The sequence below is a fragment of the Carassius gibelio genome, chromosome A7 (assembly GCF_023724105.1).
Source record: "Carassius gibelio isolate Cgi1373 ecotype wild population from Czech Republic chromosome A7, carGib1.2-hapl.c, whole genome shotgun sequence".
NCBI lineage: Eukaryota > Metazoa > Chordata > Actinopteri > Cypriniformes > Cyprinidae > Carassius > Carassius gibelio.
The window spans coordinates 17,381,571-17,391,249 of NC_068377.1; positions in this window are offsets into that span (position 1 = coordinate 17,381,571).

Below are 9,679 nucleotides of genomic sequence, written 5' to 3' on the forward strand. Positions count from 1 at the left end.
GTATTGTGATGTATTATAATTGTTGTTATGATTATTCTTTTTTTTAATAATGTATTATGCATTCATTATAATGCTTTAAAAATACCCTTATGATATATTATAAATACAGGCTTAATAGAAAGTATCACCAAAAATTGTCCTGAAAGACCTGAATTTACACTGAACTGAACTGTTCCCTTATAATAATTAAATTGACCCCTGAAAACTGCTGACCCTTTAAACAACTATAAAACCTACACATACCACCAATTTATTTATTTTTTATTTTTTTATCATTAATGTTCACATTATCTCACATTTCTAACTCTTTGAACATAATAAGTAATGATCCATTAAACATTACAGGTCCTTTTAAAAAAAAATGCATATTGTGATAAATGTTCATTATTTTCCATAATGTAATGATAAAAATGTAACTTTCATATATTTTAGATTCATTGCACACCAACTGAAATATTTCAGGTCTTTTATTGTTTTAATACTGATGATTTTGGCACACAGCTCATGAAAACCCAAAATTCCTATCTCAAAAAATTAGCATATTTCATCCGACCAGTAAAAGAAAAGTGTTTTTAATACAAAAAAAAGTCAACCTTCAAACAATTATGTTCAGTCTTGCACTCAATACTTGGTCGGGAATCCTTTTGCAGAAATGACTGCTTCAATGTGGCGTGGCATGGAGGCAATCAGCCTGTGGCACTGCTGAGGTGTTATGGAGGCCCAGGATGCTTCGATAGCGGCCTTAAGCTCATCCAGAGTGTTGGGTCTTGCGTCTCTCAACTTTCTCTTCACAATATCCCACAGATTCTCTATGGGGTTCTGGTCAGGAGAGTTGGCAGGCCAATTGAGCACAGTAATACCATGGTCAGTAAACCATTTACCAGTGGTTTTGGCACTGTGAGCAGGTGCCAAGTCGTGCTGAAAAATGAAATCTTCATCTCCATAAAGCTTTCCAGCATATGGAAGCATGAAGTGCTCCAAAATCTCCTGATAGCTAGCTGCATTGACCCTGCCCTTGATAAAATGCAGTGGACCAAAACCAGCAGCTGACATGGCACCCCAGACCATCACTGACTGTGGGTACTTGACACTGGACTTCAGGCATTTTGGCATTTCCTTCTCCCCAGTCTTCCTCCATACTCTGGCACCTTGATTTCCAAATGACATGCAAAATTTGCTTTCATCCGAAAAAAGTACTTTGGACCACTGAGCAACAGTCCAGTGCTGCTTCTCTGTAGCCCATTTCCTGCACACGCCTGTGCACGGTGGCTCTGGATGTTTCTACTCCAGACTCAGTCCACTGCTTCCGCAGGTCCCCCAAGGTATGGAATCGGTCATTCTCCACAATCTTCCTCAGGGTCCGGTCACCTCTTCTCGTTGTGCAGCGTTTTTCAGCCTATTCATTCAGAAATTACTTTCTGTGTCTTACCCTCTCGCTTGAGGGTGTCAATGATGGCCTTCTGGACAGCAGTCAGGTCGGCAGTCTTACCCACAATTGCGGTTTTAAGTAATGTATCAGGCTGGGAGTTTTTAAAAGCCTCAGGAATCTTTTGCAGGGGTTTAGAGTTAATTAGTTGATTCAGATTAGGTTAATAGCTCGTTTAGAGAACCTTTTCATGATATGCTAATTTTTTGAGATAGGAATTTGGGGTTTCAATGAGCTGTATGCCAAAATCATCAGTATTAAAACAATAAAAGACCTGACATATTTCATTTGGTGTGCAATGAATCTAAAATATATGAAAGTTTAATTTTTTATCATTACATCATGGAAAATAATGAACTTTTATCACAATATGCTAATTTTTTGAGAAGGACCTGTATATTAGGGTTCCTCAAATATTGCCCTGGAGGGCCAATGCACTGCAGAGTTTAGCTCCAACCCTAATCAAACTTCCCTACCTGTGATTTTCTAATGATCCAGAAGACATTGATTAGCATGCTCAGGTGTGTTTGATTAGGATTAAAGCTAAACTCTGCAGGAAAGTGGATATTGTGGGTTAGATTTGAGGATCCCTGCTATATACGTGTTAATGATTTTTTAATGAAAGTTATTATAAAGTGTTACCTAAATTTGCACATGATAGGATTAATGCTAAATAAAATAAAATAAAATAAAATAAAATAAAATAAAATATAATTGCTCCAAAATATTTACTAATATTTATTAAGTTGACCTTATTGCCTTTTTTAAATAAAGTTATGTGCAGCTTCAATCTTTGGAAAATAGGTAAAAGTATTTGGAAGGAGTTCACCAATTTATCTCACCAGACTATGAACATGTTCCCTGGAGTTAAGCTTCACTCCAAATATAAAACCCAATCTTCTTCTTCGTCTTCCTGCTCTTTACCCCTCTTCCCTCCTCGATTCATGTCCAGTGTCTGGAGGCTATGCAGGGGATGGAGAGCTTTGCAGAGCCCCTGACAAACCTGAGCCGGTGAAGCAGGAACCTGTCAGGGCTATTTTTACTGCCAGTGCCCCTGGGACTTCACTAAGCTCTTTTGTGCACTCTGTCTCTCATCTCTCTCTTTCTTCCTCACTCTTTGCTCATTGTTGCTTGTTTCTGAAACCAATTTGATTTAAATTAGGACTGTCAATCATTTATTTTATTGTTTTAATCTAATTAATCACGTCCTTTTTCTGTGATTAATAGTGATAAATCGCACACTTCATGAAATTAAGCATATACCATTTATTTTGTTTCAAATATTTATTTTGTCATAATTTGTTATCCAGCAAAGTAAACCAAAAGACTGAAGAGTGATTCTCAAAAATCTATATTCTCTGCAAGCCTTTTTCAAGATAAATTTAGATGTATTTCCAAAAAAGGACATTTAGAAACTCACAAAGGACATCAAAGAACAAACTGATATAAGGAGCCCATATATGCACATGGAGAAAAATAAATAAATAAATACAGAATTTTATAGTATGTGTATGGTGAAAACCAATCACCTGCTGACTGCATATATCTACTACAATACACAGATCTATTCCATTTAACTAAACACAGCAACATAAACATGACAAATCAAAACATTCATGTGAATGTGTGTGGAAACAACATGAATGTATGGAAATGTCTGTTCCTGTGCATAAATACAATGTGCGATCAGTGTGTCAAGAGCACTCACGCGTGCTTACTGTACGACTTTTGTACGCCACCTCAATCATCTTTATCTTGATTGCAGATTCTTCATCCATAAAAACTTTAAACGTAATTTGCGTCTCATCTGGCCATACAGTGATGGGATATTGACTATCCGTTTAGCCTGTACTTCACACAGCGTGTGTGACGTGTTTGGGCTTGCGCTCTTCAGAGACAATCACAGAATATGACAGAGCTCATGATTTTAAGCAAAACACACTGGAATGAATAATTCACTTAAAAGCAAAGTAATCCTTGTGTTTTTCAGCAATCTCAGATGTAATCACCCTTTTTTCCCCCTTCATATTAGCGGTGTTTTGGACAGATTTTTTGAATGAAAATTCTTACTGGATCATTGGACTGAAAACTTTCCTAGAGTTCAGCGGCTTTAACTTATCTAATCGCAAGCAGAGAAGCAAAATTGGTTTAAAGGGTTAGAACAGAAATTGTGTTTCAGCAATTTCAATTAATAAATTAAATTATTTTAAAGCATTAATGATTGTAAAATTAATTGCATGTTTTAACACTTTAACGATGACAGCCCTGATTTAAATATTAATACACCTCAGATTTGCAACATATTCTACTCTCAAAACCATCCTGGTAATTATTTGTATACACAAATTTGGTCACTTGTGAGTACCCAACTCACTGCACATTGGGATGGTGATTACTCAATTTCCTGTGACATGACTAAGTCAACAGACATCATTGTAGAACATCACTGCTGGTATTAATCAACAGCTCTCAGGACCAGTTTCTTTTTTATATACTTTTTATTTTATCCTCTTCAAACAAACTGTTCTGTTACATGTTCGTACAACATTTCAGTTGAATATTAATATATATATATATATATATATATATATATATATATATATATATATATATATATATATATATATATACACATTGTATATATTTTAGGGGTGTAACGGTTCACAAAATTCATGGTTCGGTTCGATACGATACACTGATGTCACAGTTCGGTTCGGTACGGTTCGGTACGTTTTAGATACAGCAAAATGTAAAAACATCTCAACTTTTCAGAATGCTGCAAGCGCACCGCGGGTCATGTGACAAGAACTAACCAATCAGCTTCATCCTTTCCAGTAACAACGTTGAAAGCTCAGCCAAGATGAAGGAACAGCTGATCATAGTTGTATGTGGATTGCAATTTTGAAATAAATTTAGTAGCAGAGCTAGCCTACTGAAAGCGATTTTTAGAGTTGCAAATCCATTTATCCTTTGCTGAAATTTCCGCGTCTTCATGGAGAGAGCACGTCATTGTTGCTTAGCAAAGGTAGATGCCTCAGGGGCGCTTCTGCCCGAGCGCTTTGGAAAGGAGGAGAAAGACGCGCCTAGCGTTTTCCACGCATTTTTAGGCGCAATATGTGAACGGCCCCTAAGGCGCTCACTCACTCAGTACGCGCTGAAGGCTCGTTGCAAAATGTCTAATGCATTAAACATACCAGAAATAGAAGATCCTCCGATAACCAACAGGTCTGGTGTTTGGGTGCACTTTGGATTCCCTGTAAGCTATAATGGTGATGATAGAATGAATGGTAAATAGTAAGGTCCTATATCCGCTGCTATAATGTAAATGTAACGTAAATGTAGTCTACCAATCGCCGCCGTGATGTCTTTTGCCCTGTTTGAGTCAGTTGGAAATGTCTGTCTAAATGCTGCGGGGATAGTTTGTTGCGTGTATGTTTCTCCTCTTTTTCGTCTTTTTCCAGATACTGACACACTAAGGTGATATCGGCGTAAATGAGTCGACATGTTTCAAGTATTCAAACTGGTGTTTTTTTTTTTTTTTTTTGTATTCCCGCTGGTGTACCCTATTGTCATGTAGCAGATGCGAAATACCTTTGTTTTTTTATCCACCACTCTCTTGCCATCACCATTATAGGCTTACAGGGAATCCAAAGTGCACCAAAACACCAGACCTGTTGGTTATTGGAGGATCTTCCATTTATGGTCTGTTAAACGCATTGGCTATTTTGCAACAAGCCTTTAGCGCGTACTGAGTGAGCGAGCGCCTGACTGAGTAGCCTAACATAAACATATAAGTTGTAGTTTTTTTCTTCTTCGGGGGTGTCAGGGGCGTTGCCTGTTACGTCGTTTGGGATATTGGGCTACCTTGTTGAACACATATCATTATATTTCACTTTTTTTTTTTTCAAATATAATTCATTAGTTCAACGAACCATTCGGTACATAATGCGTACCGCGTACCGAACCGAAACCCTCTTACCGAACGGTTCAATACGAATACGCGTACACCCCTAATATATATATATAATATCTCAGAAAGCAATATCTCAGGTGTCATATCAATTGATTACCTTGGGCTAATTGGATTAAGTCAGGTAATCAGAAAGTTTTTCTCTCACCACTTAGCTATTGTTGGAAATAAAATAAAAGGACATGTTATGAAACATTTTGAAGAAGCGTGAACTATAAATTATATTTAGGCAGAAGTAATCCTGGCAGCTCTTTAAAACCCAAATTAATTAAAGAAATACTTGCAAGATCTTTCTATCACATTTTTCACATTGGTTTGCTCTGGTTGTACTGTAACTATGTGCCTGGAGTTGGTGAGCAGCTTCACAGTTAGTTTGTCAGGTAGAGATTTCCATGACATTGATGCTATAGCTCAGAGGCTTGAGATTGGACGGGAAGGAGAACTTCCTGACAGCTATGCTCAGAGGACAATCCGTTAACTAATTTTCTACATCTATTAAAAGTTCCTCTCCAAGGGTTAAAACATTGTTTCCAGCTGTGAAAGAGGGGCTCCTTCACCTGGTTATAACTCAGACTGATTCCAAAAGCACTTTTAGAAGTTGAATTCTAGGAGAATTGACGTGTATCATGTAAGTGGTTGCCTTTCAAGCTATTTTGTCCAGTACACTTGTAGTAACATTGGCTATGTTTTGCCAATCGAACATCATTCAATGTTATATAGTATCTCGTAATATCACAGCAGCTTTATTGGTTGTCTCTTTCGTTAAAGCAGTTTTAGGATCTGGAAAAATGTAAACATGTATAGGGATAGGTGAATGAACAGGTAGTTGTGTTCTGAATGACTGAAAGATATTTAAATCTAAAATATCATGATTACCTACAACTGATATTCTCATGCAAAGTGATTCACGTTTGTACTAGAATGAAGAGAAGATGATTGGATGATGTTTGGAAGCTGAAGGATTGTAAACTCTGGCTTGTAGCTTTTTAAGGATTAAGAAAATGTATACTTAAATATTGTGGCAAAATTTGCTACATACAGCACAGAATCTCAATAAATGTTTTACTATCAATGAAAAACAGTTATGATTCTTTTTTATCAATACATTTTATTTCAGAATTATTCTTTGATTCATAGAAAGGTTGAGTAAAAGAGCCTATATTCAAAATAGTTTTTTTTTTCAAATATAAATGTCATACCTATGATCAGTTTAATACATCCTTTGCTGAATAAAAGTATACATTTCTTATAAAGCAATTAAACAAACAATGCAAGGTGTTTTTATTTTTACACTTGAAATAAGTGCTTGTGCTATTTCTGAGAAGAAAAAAAGTCTCCATTTGATATTTTTGTATAATGCCATGACATTCATGCATGTTTAATTATGGCTTAAGTGTTTAGAGACTTTTTAGGCCACTGTACATCCCTGCAGAGGCATACCATAAGAGATTTCCATCTCTGTGAAAAACTTAGCAAAAACTGTAATTTGCTATGCACACATTTTGACTGCTATACACTGCAGTAATATATATATATATATATATATATATAAAAAGCATGTGCCAAGAGCATAGATAGGTGGATAAGATTATTAACCGCAGACAGATGCATTAGAGTAAGGAGAAATCTTAAAGCAGATTTCACCAGCCACAAGGCTTCAGACATAGACAGAAAGGTGCCCTGTGTTGAATTTCTTCTTTTGAATCCTGATTGATTGGTCAAGCAGACTGTTCTGTGAGAAGAAAGACAATACTTGATTGAAAATCTGTGGTGACCTTGTTGAAAGAAACCAGTCTGTAATTTTCCACTAGTAAAGGGTGTAGACTTTTTATTTTAAGAGTGGTGTTTTGCAGAGCCTGCTAGTGGGGTGATGTGTTGTTGATATGTTGTATGTGATGGTATGTGTGTGCTTGTGTGAAAACCAGATGGGTTTTAACCCTAGTATCATAATTAGGGATATGCCAGAATAGCAAATCTGTATTCGGAAAGGCACGGAAAATGTATAATGCATTATACGGAGCCACTAAAGGGACATGGTTAGCGACTTGCTAATGATTGCCTTTTACATAATAGTACATCAAATTTCACTAACCACATAAACAGAAAGATGTTAGGAGAGATGACTGATAGGATGATGGCGAATGATTTGCAGTAGTGCCGCTCCGTAGTAGAGTAGACTATATGCGAACGGGAATCTCATAAGTGAATGTAAAAAGCCAACGTTCATTTATAAGTGAATACAATATGCTACATATTAATAACGGCTCCCTGATGCCCACAATTTATATATAGGATACCCAACAAAATAATTGTTAAAGAAAGCACTGAAATATATTTTTTCTCGTATAGCTGTGCCGTAGTACACATCATTACCTTTTAATAACAGATTCGGATTTGGGCACATCCTGTCACTACGTATAAAGGACAGGAAGCAAGTTGCAAGTAAACAGTCTTTATTTGAGATGTAAGGTCAGGCTGGTTTGGTGGTGGGTGGCACAGGAACCTCGATAGCAGCACAGACTGGTAAGAAGGTGATAGAGTGCGCAGGTGTGTGATGACGAGGGATCCGTGAGATGATGGTGTAATCCACAACGACCGAACAGGAACACAGAAGACACAAGGAGTAATGCTGAGCAGATGGGACACAGACAAGGATCACGGCCTCAAACAACGATCTGACAAACAAGAGACGTAAGACCGGGCATTAAATGGGCTTGGCTGAGGGTAATTTGGGCAAGTGAATAAAGTGGGCGGCCTTCGAGAACCGGTCCACCACGGTCAAAACTACCATGTTGCCCTGAGAGGGCGGGAGGGCGGTAATAAAATCTAGTGCGATATGGGACCAGGGTCTCGAAGGGACCAGCAGCGGTTGAAGTAACCCATCAGGGGGTCGATTGGAAGTCTTACCAGTGGGACAAACCGAGCAAGCCAAAACAAAACTGTGAATGTCGCGAGCCATAAGTGGCCACCAGAATCGTTGCTTGACCAAAAATGTAGTACGGTAAACTCCTGGATGACAAGCCACATTAGAACAATTCCCCCCACTGAATAACATTGGACCGTAATCTCTCCTGCACAAATAATCGGTTCGGTGGGCACCCGGGCGAGGCGTTACCACTTCTAAGGCCATCTTGACCTTCGATTCGACCTCCCATGTCTCAGGTAAAATACACTCAGTAGACGACATTCGGAACGGTCAAAAATGCGTGACAATGAATCGGGTTTGATGTTCTTGGAACCCGGGCGGTACGAGAAAGTAAAATCAAAACGTCGGAAAAAAAGTGCCCACCGAGCCTGCCTGGAGTTCAACCTTTTGGCAGTTCTAATGTATTCTAAATTCTTGTGGTCGGTCCATACTATAAAAGGAACCCCCGAGCCTTCTAACCAGTGGCGCCATTCTTCCAATGCCATCTTGACTGCCAACAATTCTCGGTTACCAATATCATAATTACGTTTGGCAGGGGATAATCGGTATGAGAAAATGCACACAGGTGCATCTTGTCGTCTGAGGGAGAACGTTGGGATAACACCACACCTACCCCCACATCTGATGCGTCGACCTCCACCACAAACTGACGTGATGGATCAGGGGTGATTAAGGTAGGGGCCGAAACGAAGCAGCCCTTCAGTTTGAAATTACCTTCAGCCCCGGAGTCCAGAAGTGCTTGACAGTTGTGAGAACGTGCTTACCGGGAGGAGCGTAGATGATGATGAAGTCTTCTCGGCGGAGATCCCACCCAATAGTAGCCTCATACTTACTACCGGGCTTGGCCTTTTACCGGACAGATGTAGGCGTGATGACCGGTTCCACCGCAGTAGAGGCAAAGGCACAGGGATCTCAGCCTCTCCTTCTCCTCCCGGGAAAGTCGAGCTCGCCCTACCTGCATGGGCTCGTGATCGTAGGAGGGGCTGGCCGCGTCCCTGCTGCTGACCCGGGTACCCGTAGGAGCTCTCAGTGTGAGATTGGGATGGTTACCTCATTCTACTCGTGTCAGTTGTGCATCTACCCTTAGTGCCAGCTCAATGAGTCCATTGAGTGAGGTCGGAAGGTCCAGGGCATAGATCTCCTTCTGGACGCGGTCAGCCAGCCCATGCAGGAACATGTCCTACATTGACACTTCACCGCCAGGGTACGGAACTCGATAGAGAAATCCGATACTGATCCCTCTCCTTGCCATAATTCGGCTAGCCTCCTAGCCGCCTCTCTCGTGGGGGCTCGCAGGAGTTGTAATTGCTGGGTGAGCTCGGACACCTGTGTCACCAAAGCCTGGACACAATCAACA